This window comes from Pelodiscus sinensis, chromosome 2, assembly GCF_052426305.1.
Source record: "Pelodiscus sinensis isolate ZL-2025 chromosome 2, ASM5242630v1, whole genome shotgun sequence".
In the NCBI taxonomy this organism is placed as follows: Eukaryota; Metazoa; Chordata; order Testudines; family Trionychidae; genus Pelodiscus; species Pelodiscus sinensis.
In genome coordinates, this window is record NC_143053.1 from 213,274,589 (window position 1) to 213,283,409 (window position 8,821).

Consider the following 8,821-nt stretch of genomic DNA (forward strand, 5'->3'; position numbering starts at 1 on the left):
CCCGGATCCAAAAAACGTTGCTGACCCTTGCCATAGATATGAAAACATTGAAACCTTTTGTGTTGGTGGACATATATTCATATTTTACTTTACTTAAAATGAAGGTTGATAAATTAACATGAGAGTTAAAATGCTTAATTTGTTTAATAATTTAAATTAAACTGTTATCCCTAGCTGCAGCACTAGCAAAATGGCTCAGGTGTAATTATGTAATTAATAGTGAGTTTTCATTAGCAACTGGTGGTCCGCAGAAAGGTTTACACTGAGCCAGATAGTCCAGGGGCCCAAAAAGTTGAGACCCACTGAAACAGAGGCACCCCCAGCCTCTCCCTCTGTGAGACCACCGCAGGCTCCATGCTGCTCCAGAAGAGCCCACAGAGAGATCGGGTCTATTACCGTGGCAGTGAAATCACTGTGTCACTCCAGTGTGGATGATGGACAGACTCTTTGTGAGTCTCCTCATCCAAGCAGTTGATGATTTAAACAGCGTGTTAAGATGCCACGTGAAACATTTGGCGCATCCACAGAAAGGAAGGATGTATTGTCTCTCTACAGAGAGGGTTGTCATGATTTGCGTCTCTGGGTGAACAAGCCCTTTGTGAGCTCTGTGAAGAGGTGAGATGTTTTGACTTCCAGTTTCAAGGGATTTGTTCTTCTGTCTTTGGGCTGCACGTTGTCTAGACCTAAATGGAGTTAGCTGTGACAACGCATTTCTGAGTTATTCTGACACACAAAGTGAAACCTGTGCTAAAGATCCAACGTCCAGTGAGAGAGAGCACTGCTGTCAGAAGAAGTCAATTCAAAGTCTCTCCAACTTTCTTCAAAGATCACCTCTACCAGGCAGTGGGGCTTTGACTGATCTGTCCCTTAACATTTAGTCATCCTTCAAAAATATAACTGGATCTTCATGGGTAATATCAACAGGTTGCTTTGGGCCTAGTCCTAACTTAAAATTTAAATTGGATCAAGCCCATTGTAAGCAGGCTGGGAAGTGGTATCATTTGGCAATTATTATTAGGTTTTCTTTACATAATATAGGCATTGCCATCATGGTATTGACATATACATTTCTCAGTAGGTTTACATTTAAAATAGTCCAGCCCCATTGACTTCCATGGGGAATGTACCTTTCAAGCAGTGGTGGGGAGGGTTAGTGACATGTAATTGTCATGGTTCGTTCAGTATTGTCATTCTGCCTTGTTGAAACGAAGGACAGTTGATAGTTTTGCAGTAACTTCAAAAAAATGCAGTTGTAATACATCTCATTAGGGATATAAATTCCCATTCATCAGTTAACCAGTTAACATTAGGTCACACTGAGGCTGCCGCTGGCTCCCAACCCCCTCCAGAGCAGCCCCTACCCACAGCAAGCTGGACTCCCCGTGGAGAGAGGCTGCCTGGACAGTGGTGTACTCCCTGCCTGTGGGGGCCCCGGGTTCTCCTCAGACAGAGGTTGCTCTGGACAAGAGCAACTCCTGTCTGCAGCAGGCCCTCTGCAGGGCTGGGGCAGCCCTCTGCCCACAGCAGATGGGGAGCTGCTCCAGCCCCCTCTAATTACCAGTTAATTGGAACTGGTAACATCATCCATTAAGAGGACTAAGGAGGTTGTCCCATGAAATTGTGGGATAGTTCTAGATGATTCCCAGGCTCCAAGTTAAATGGGGCTGAGTCTACATTGCAAAGTAATAGGTCTCGGATCCTGGATTTCATCTTGAATTGAAGTTGGACCCCCTAGTGCTGCAGTGTCATGGGACTCTAGGTCTGGGACCCGGGTTAATGCAATTGCAGTATAGTTGCATGGGGGGCTCCTATAGTGTCCAAACCCAACCCAATTGGTAGAGGATGGTGGGAGGAGTTCTTAGAGTGGTCACATGACACCCTTTACTTCCAGTCATGTGTCCATCTTGACCCCACAAGTACCACCCCCAGGATGGGCCTTCCTGTGGCAGGTGGGCAGGGCCTGAACACAAGGAGGAGAAACTAAGAATGACTAGAACTGAGAAGAGAAGCCTGAAGAAGAGAGATTGGGGCTGGCTAGGTGTACAGAATGGAACTGGGACTCAAGACTGTTGATGTTCCAGGACTGGACAGAGACAAGTTGGAGGGTTCTGTGCAGAGGTGATCAAGATTTGGGTGGACTGGACAGAGATCTGTGCCCACTAAAGAATATTTCCTTCACATTCTCCATTCATATGCTGCTGACAAATAACTGAAATCTATTGACAATGTCTGTGCATCATCTCTGTCTAATGCTAGTTTGCATAGTGGATAACAGTCTACTACTGCTATGTTATTCTATTAGCTCAAGCAGCAGAAGTCTGTTTGGTGGGTCTAAAAGGTTCCAACCATCCTTGATAAATTATGTAGCTGTCAGTATAATGCCACATGATGGAATTGTGCTTTTTCCATTTGCTTAAAAAAACCCAACCTTGATAATTACACACAAAAACTGTAAAAAGAACATTCTTAAGACTGCACAGTAAACATTCAAAAGTTAAAAAATGTCAGAATTAAAGTTTCTATGCAATTTTAATTCAGCTCCCTTGCATACATGTATTACGACACAGTCTTCTATTATGTATCATGCTATTTCTTATTTCCTACAGAATCTCTGCTTTATTCAGTGCACAGGGTGGATCTGCTCTGGAGATGCAGCAGGGTTGTGTCTGGAAGACTGTTACCTTTACAACCTCTTTTTTATTTACTACAGAGGTTGAAAGGTATGCAGTGAATGAGGCTGGGAATTGCAGAAAGACAAAGGGTGATTTTAGCGTTAATGCTACCCTGGATAATTGGTTTATCACCCTGCCTTTGCCACAAGTGACACTAAACCAAACTTTTCACAGGTGCACTAATAGTATGTGCCTCATTTTCTGGTCACCTGTCTTGAGACTCTGGGATTAGATTTGCAGAAGTCCTGAGCACTCACAGCTGCACAGAAGACATTGGGAGCTGTGCTCTGAGCACATGAAGCACTATATAATGCTAAAGTCCCTAGAAAAAAATCAGGCCCAGGGCACCTCAGATTTGACACTCAAAATAGCATATACATTTGACCTTCATCTTGCCATGCCTCAGTTTTCCATCTGTAAATTGGGGATAATAATATCCCCCACTTTACAGGGTGGTTATGAAGATTAATTAATATTAATGAAGCACTCACATGATAGTGATGAATGTCATAAAAAGATCATGAGGAAATTAATAATTCTATTTTCAAAGCAGTACAGTAATTAATATATGGAGCCACACACAATGATCAGTGAACAGTAAACAAGCTATTGAATGGCTAGTCACCAAATGAGCACAATCCAGTCCATGCACTAAACGAGGCAGTGCTTTCTGGAAAAAATAGTCTGTGGTCATATAATTAAAAGACTGGACCAAATGGAAATGCACAAAGGGGGGTGAATTAAGGTTGCACAGGGAACTGTAAGTCTGGCATGTTTTGATTATTTGACTCTGCAACCTCCATAATGTTTTAAAGATAGTTTTATTTGTGCATGTGTGTATAATTATCAAAATAAATTAGATTTAGCTCAGGAATATACAGGGGAAAAGAAAATGAACAGACTGGTGGCAACACAGTTTGTGTGGTGAAAATTTACTGAAAGCTGAATGTTTGTAATGTTTCAAGCACTTTATGATCCTTCGGGGTGAAATGTGTGATATAAAGGTAGACGTGTTATAGCAAACAAACACATTAAAATAGTCCAGTCTCAACTGCCCCCTTTGTCAGCAGAGGGGCAAAGACAATGGATTTATGTTTCACAAAGTAATTGTGATGTAAAACTAATTTCAACAATTGATTTGGTCATTTGCAAGCCCAGGAGACTAGAGACCAACTGCCACATGTCTTACTAGTGCTAATAAATAAAGACATTTGACCTTCCTTTTTTAAAGAGTTGAAGCAGTACTCTGATGGTAGGGAAGGGCTTTGCCTAGGGATGCTTTTCATCCTGTGCTCTTGCAAATTTGTCCCTACTGCTCCTTTCCTCTCACCTTCTTGCAGACTGTCCCCAGATTTGAAGCCATCTTGCTTGCCAGCTTCTTTATTCCTCCTTAAAATGTGCTTTCCCCATAAATCCATCCTACCGTCTCATAACCAGACGCTGCTGCTGCTATCGCCTTCCCCCGGTAGACTCCTGGGTTGCATGACTCGGGAGGGGGCTTAGGAGAAAGGGTACAATGGGGATGTGAAGGAGCAGAGAAGGGAAAGAAGAGATGGGGCAGAGCAGGGCTTGGGCAGAGGGGAGGTTATTCCAGACCTTGTGGACCCCTAAGAATTGTACTGTGCTTTATTTTCAGCTCACAGACATAAATCCTTTGGAAAGACATGAATTAGTTTGTTGTAGTGTGCATTTCTTTTTGCTAAATTGACCCCTTCCATGGCCCTCTCCTTGTGGCTCAGTAGTGAAAAAAATGATAAGCCTGTGTGTGTGCTATTTTAAGCACCTCACCTTTTTCCTCTGCTAATTAGTAAATCAGCTTTGTTCAGGAAACAGTCTATAAGGAGGAGAATGCCTCTCATTTCTTTGGAAGTCATTCTGGCTATTCTAACTTGGTAGACTCAGTGGAGTTGAAGAATTGAGAATATTTTGGGGAAGCTGATGTGCTTTGAGAGCTATATGTGTACCAACCCACTGACATGCAGCCACTTCTCCTGGGTTTAAAGACTGGTATCTCTGTGGACTTCAGCAATAATGCATCTTCCACTGAACTCAGTGGAGGTGTTTTCCATTTCTTTAAAGGGATTTGACTTAGACCTGAAATGAGCAAAGCAGACACACCTAAATTTCTTCTCGTACTGAAAATGTTCCAAGACTGGTAATGCCTATGTGAAAGCTGGCAGGAGCTGAACAGTGTTTGCCTGCTATTGTTATGCTGACAGAGCCATAACTAGGCATTTTAGTGCTCAGGGCAAGCAAGCATATTTGTGCCCCCTACTATTTATTTTCATCATTTTTCTGCCCCTGTGGCTTTGCACTTTGAGTGGCACTTTTTTTTTTAGAGGTCCATTTCCCATTGAAAAGGTCAGCAAGGTTAAATAAAATTCATGGGTCTTATTCTTATGTCATCAGATTTATGATGATGTAAATCCACTCATTTCAGTGGAGATACTGATTAACAATAGTGTCTACAAATGGAGAATCAAACTACAAAAACCCGTGCCACTAATAAAACATGATTAAAACAAAGAATTTGGCAAAATGAATGTACATTTTACATGTTTGCTATTGGGTTACATTTTGCTCTTCAGATGAATGGTGAAAATAAAATAATCAGTTTACTTTTGCTTTTTGTCTTTTCTGTTTTCTGCTTCTCGCACACTAATCCCATGCTGCTGTATTTGAGTTGAAAGCATTGTAGGGGAGAATTTAGATCCAAGTAAATGGCTTTTGTTGAAATGTTTCCACATCATATCCTGTGGTATTTGATTATTATAAAATCACTTTTTTACTATATAAAGCCTACATTTTGGTCCTAGAGTACCATGCAGTATGTCTCCTATGGAAAATGTGTATATATAACTACTATGAATAAACCTTGTTTAAATATTGTGAAATGATAAAATTAATCTTTAAGCAGAGGGCCAACACAAGGACTGTGAATCACTTAACCTTTTTATGGTAGCGTAGCTGAGACTTAGATGGTGCATAGCAATTTTGTTGCCCTCCTCCCATCCCCATCAGAAAAGCTATAATGTAAAAAGCAGCAAAAATTCAATTGCATTGCAAAGCCATCGTCTCTTTTGGTGTTTTTCCCTTTTGGATTTATCACAAATGTCTGAGTGCACAATATGAAAGTAGGCGTTGGATTATAATGTAGGTCTGATTAAAGGTAAAGAGCTGCACTAAGCATGAGGTGAGAGGGAAAAATCACTTTGCTTAACCCTCAAACACCCGTAAAATGAAAGGTACATCACCATCTTGAAAAGCTGGACTTCAGTGGTCTTAGTGGTAAGAGATGTTAAGGCTGATATCTATTTAGACTGTCAACTCTTCAGCACCAGGGACTGCCCCATACTTTTGTGATTCATTCCCTATAGACATTCACAAAGCTACCTTCTAGCCACCTTTAAATCTCTCGCCAAACTGTTCTTTGCCATGCTACCTGCAAAACTTGACAGTTGGCTGATGGTAGACTGAGACCACTGACTACCAAGATGACCAATCTTCTCTCATTATTTCCTTGTACTCCCCTTCTTGCTGTATCAATCTGTGGATTGTATGTTTAGATTAGAAGCTCTTTCGGGCAGGGACTGTCTTTTTTGTTCAGTGTTTGTAGAGCACCAATGCGACATTAATCAATGACTGGGTTTCCTAAGTGCTATGGAAATAGAAATAATTAATAATAATAATGAAACCAGCAAGGGCAGAATAGGTTGGACATCAGGAAAAACTTCCAGCTGTCAGCGTGGTTAAGCACCGGAATAAATTACTAGGGAGATTGTGGAACCACCGTCACTGGAGATTTTTAAGAGCAGGTTAGACAGACATCTGTCAGCGATAATACTTAGTCCTGCCATGAGAGCAGGGGACTGGACTACATGACCTCTCGAGGGCCCATCTAATCCTATGATTCTATGAAACTTCAGAGACAACGTGACTCATCTTAAAGTGAGTATACACCGTATTCATGGTTATAAATAGGCTGCTTTTTGTAGTTGCAGTGATACTCTTAGAAATTGGTTTTCTTTTACAAACAGCTTTGATAGTCTGTAGACATTTTGGGATTGCACCCTCAGTTGTTTAGTCAGTGTGTGTGAGAGAAGTGTGCCTGTGCGTGTGGTGTACATTCAATCACGGTTTCTCAATCCAGGGGTTTGGACCCCAAATTGGGTCACCAGAATGTTTCAAAGAGTTGTGTAGCAGTTCCTGTGGCTCCAGGCATGCAGGGCTGGCTGGGCTCACCTCTCTGCTCCAGGCACTGCAAACTCTGGGCTGCCAGTGGCACTCAGGTTGGGGCCAGTTGCCATAATGACAGGAGCCCAGGGAGGCCAAATTTGCGTGAGTGGTACTGCAACCCCACAAGCCTGGTCACAGCTTCACTCACACAAATTTGGTCCACTCAGAGGGGGGGGAGCAGTGCTACAACCCCAGAAGTTGCAATGCTTGGAGCTGAGAGCTGAGCCCAACCAGCCCCACAGCACAGAATCTGTAGGAGTTACCACTGGGCCTGAGTGCTGGGCACAAACCAACCCAAACCAGCTCAGGACAGTGTCATAACCAGGGTGGGGCAAGGGAGGGAACCGCTCAGGTTACAAGGCCATATGGCTGGCCCAGGTCAACCACAGGGCTAGGAGGCAGGGCTCAGTGAGGCCAGACTTGCATGACAGGGCTTGGGGAGAACACATGACCTCCACCCATTCCTTTATCTTTGAAGTCAGTGAGAGATTGTCACTACTCTAAAGCAGTGGTACCTAGGATGTGGGGTGCACCCCCAGGGAGGCACAGAGCAACATTCATGGGGACACTGAGGAGCCCAGGCCAGCCCCACAGAGGATGAGGAGGGAGCATCATCCAGCCCTGCTCTGCCTCCAGCTCTAGTCTTGCCCAACCCCCTATCTGTAGTTCAGGCCTTGGGTCCTGGCTCCCAGCCTGGCCAATGTCCCGCCCCTGGCTGCAACTTTGTCTGTCTCCCAGCTGTGACTCTACTCCAGGGGTGAGTAAAAGGGCCTCCATGGGCCGGATTCGGCCTGCCAAGCGGGTGGATCCGGCCCACGGAGGCCCTGCTGCTCCCCTGCCCCCAAGCTAATTAGGGTCTGGGGGCAGGAGCGCGCCGGAAGTGCAGGGCGGGGGCAGAGCGGAGAAGGCTTCAGGTGCTCTCCTGCCCCCAGGCCTTAATTGGCTGGTGGGGGGGGGAGCGTGCGAACCCTCCCCGCTCTGCTTTGAAGTGGCACTTTGAAGCGCTGTGCGCTGCTCGCAGGGCAGGAGAGGAGAGCAGAGGAGGCTTCACGCATTCCCCCACCCCCAGGCCAATCAGGGCTTGGGGGCAGGTGGAGCTTCGTGAAGCTTTCTTCACCCTGCCCCAGCCCTGCGAGTAGCCCACGGCACTTCAGAGTGCCACGTGCTCCTCACAGGGCGGGAGGAGGCTTCGGGTGCTCCCCTGCCCCCAGACCCTCATTGGCCTGAGGGTGTGGGAGCATGCCAAGCCTCTTCCAGGGAATGGGTGCCTAGTGGGAAGGGGGGACAAAGGGTCTGGAGGTGGGGTAGCTCTGCCCCTTTCTGTTTAGGCCCCTCCCCTTCTGGGGTGGCCCAGGGCTACTTCAAAAAAATTTTAAGTGGCCCCCAGGCAAAAATTATTGCCCACTCCTACTCTACTCCCAACCCAGCCCTTCTCCTTGTCCCACACCCTTCCCCAACTGCGGCCCAGGCCTCAGTCCCTCGATTTCAGCCCAGACATAGCTTTGGTCCCAGCCTCTGCCTCCTTACCTTTGTGTGTGTCCCTCCCCCTCCTTCCCAGGAACCTCGGCCCAGTTCCCAACCTCAGTTCCTGACTGTGTATCCTGGGGAGAGAGCAAGAACAGGGGAGAGGGGCAAAGGGGAGGATGTGATGTGAAAACTTTGGGGACCACTGCCCTAAAGAATGTGAGGCCTATTGGCTTGTGTAATCAGTCTCAACAGGTCAGGGTGTATGTATCCTTTGTGCACACTCAACAGAAGATATGAGTCTGTTACAACTTCCAGCATTTAAGAGCCTGGCTCTTAATCCCAGGATTATACTTTCATCTCTGGAGATCCCCCCAGTTCAATCCCTGGTGTGTCATCTAGTATGTCACACTCGGACATACTGAAAATATGTCAAAAACTATAAACTG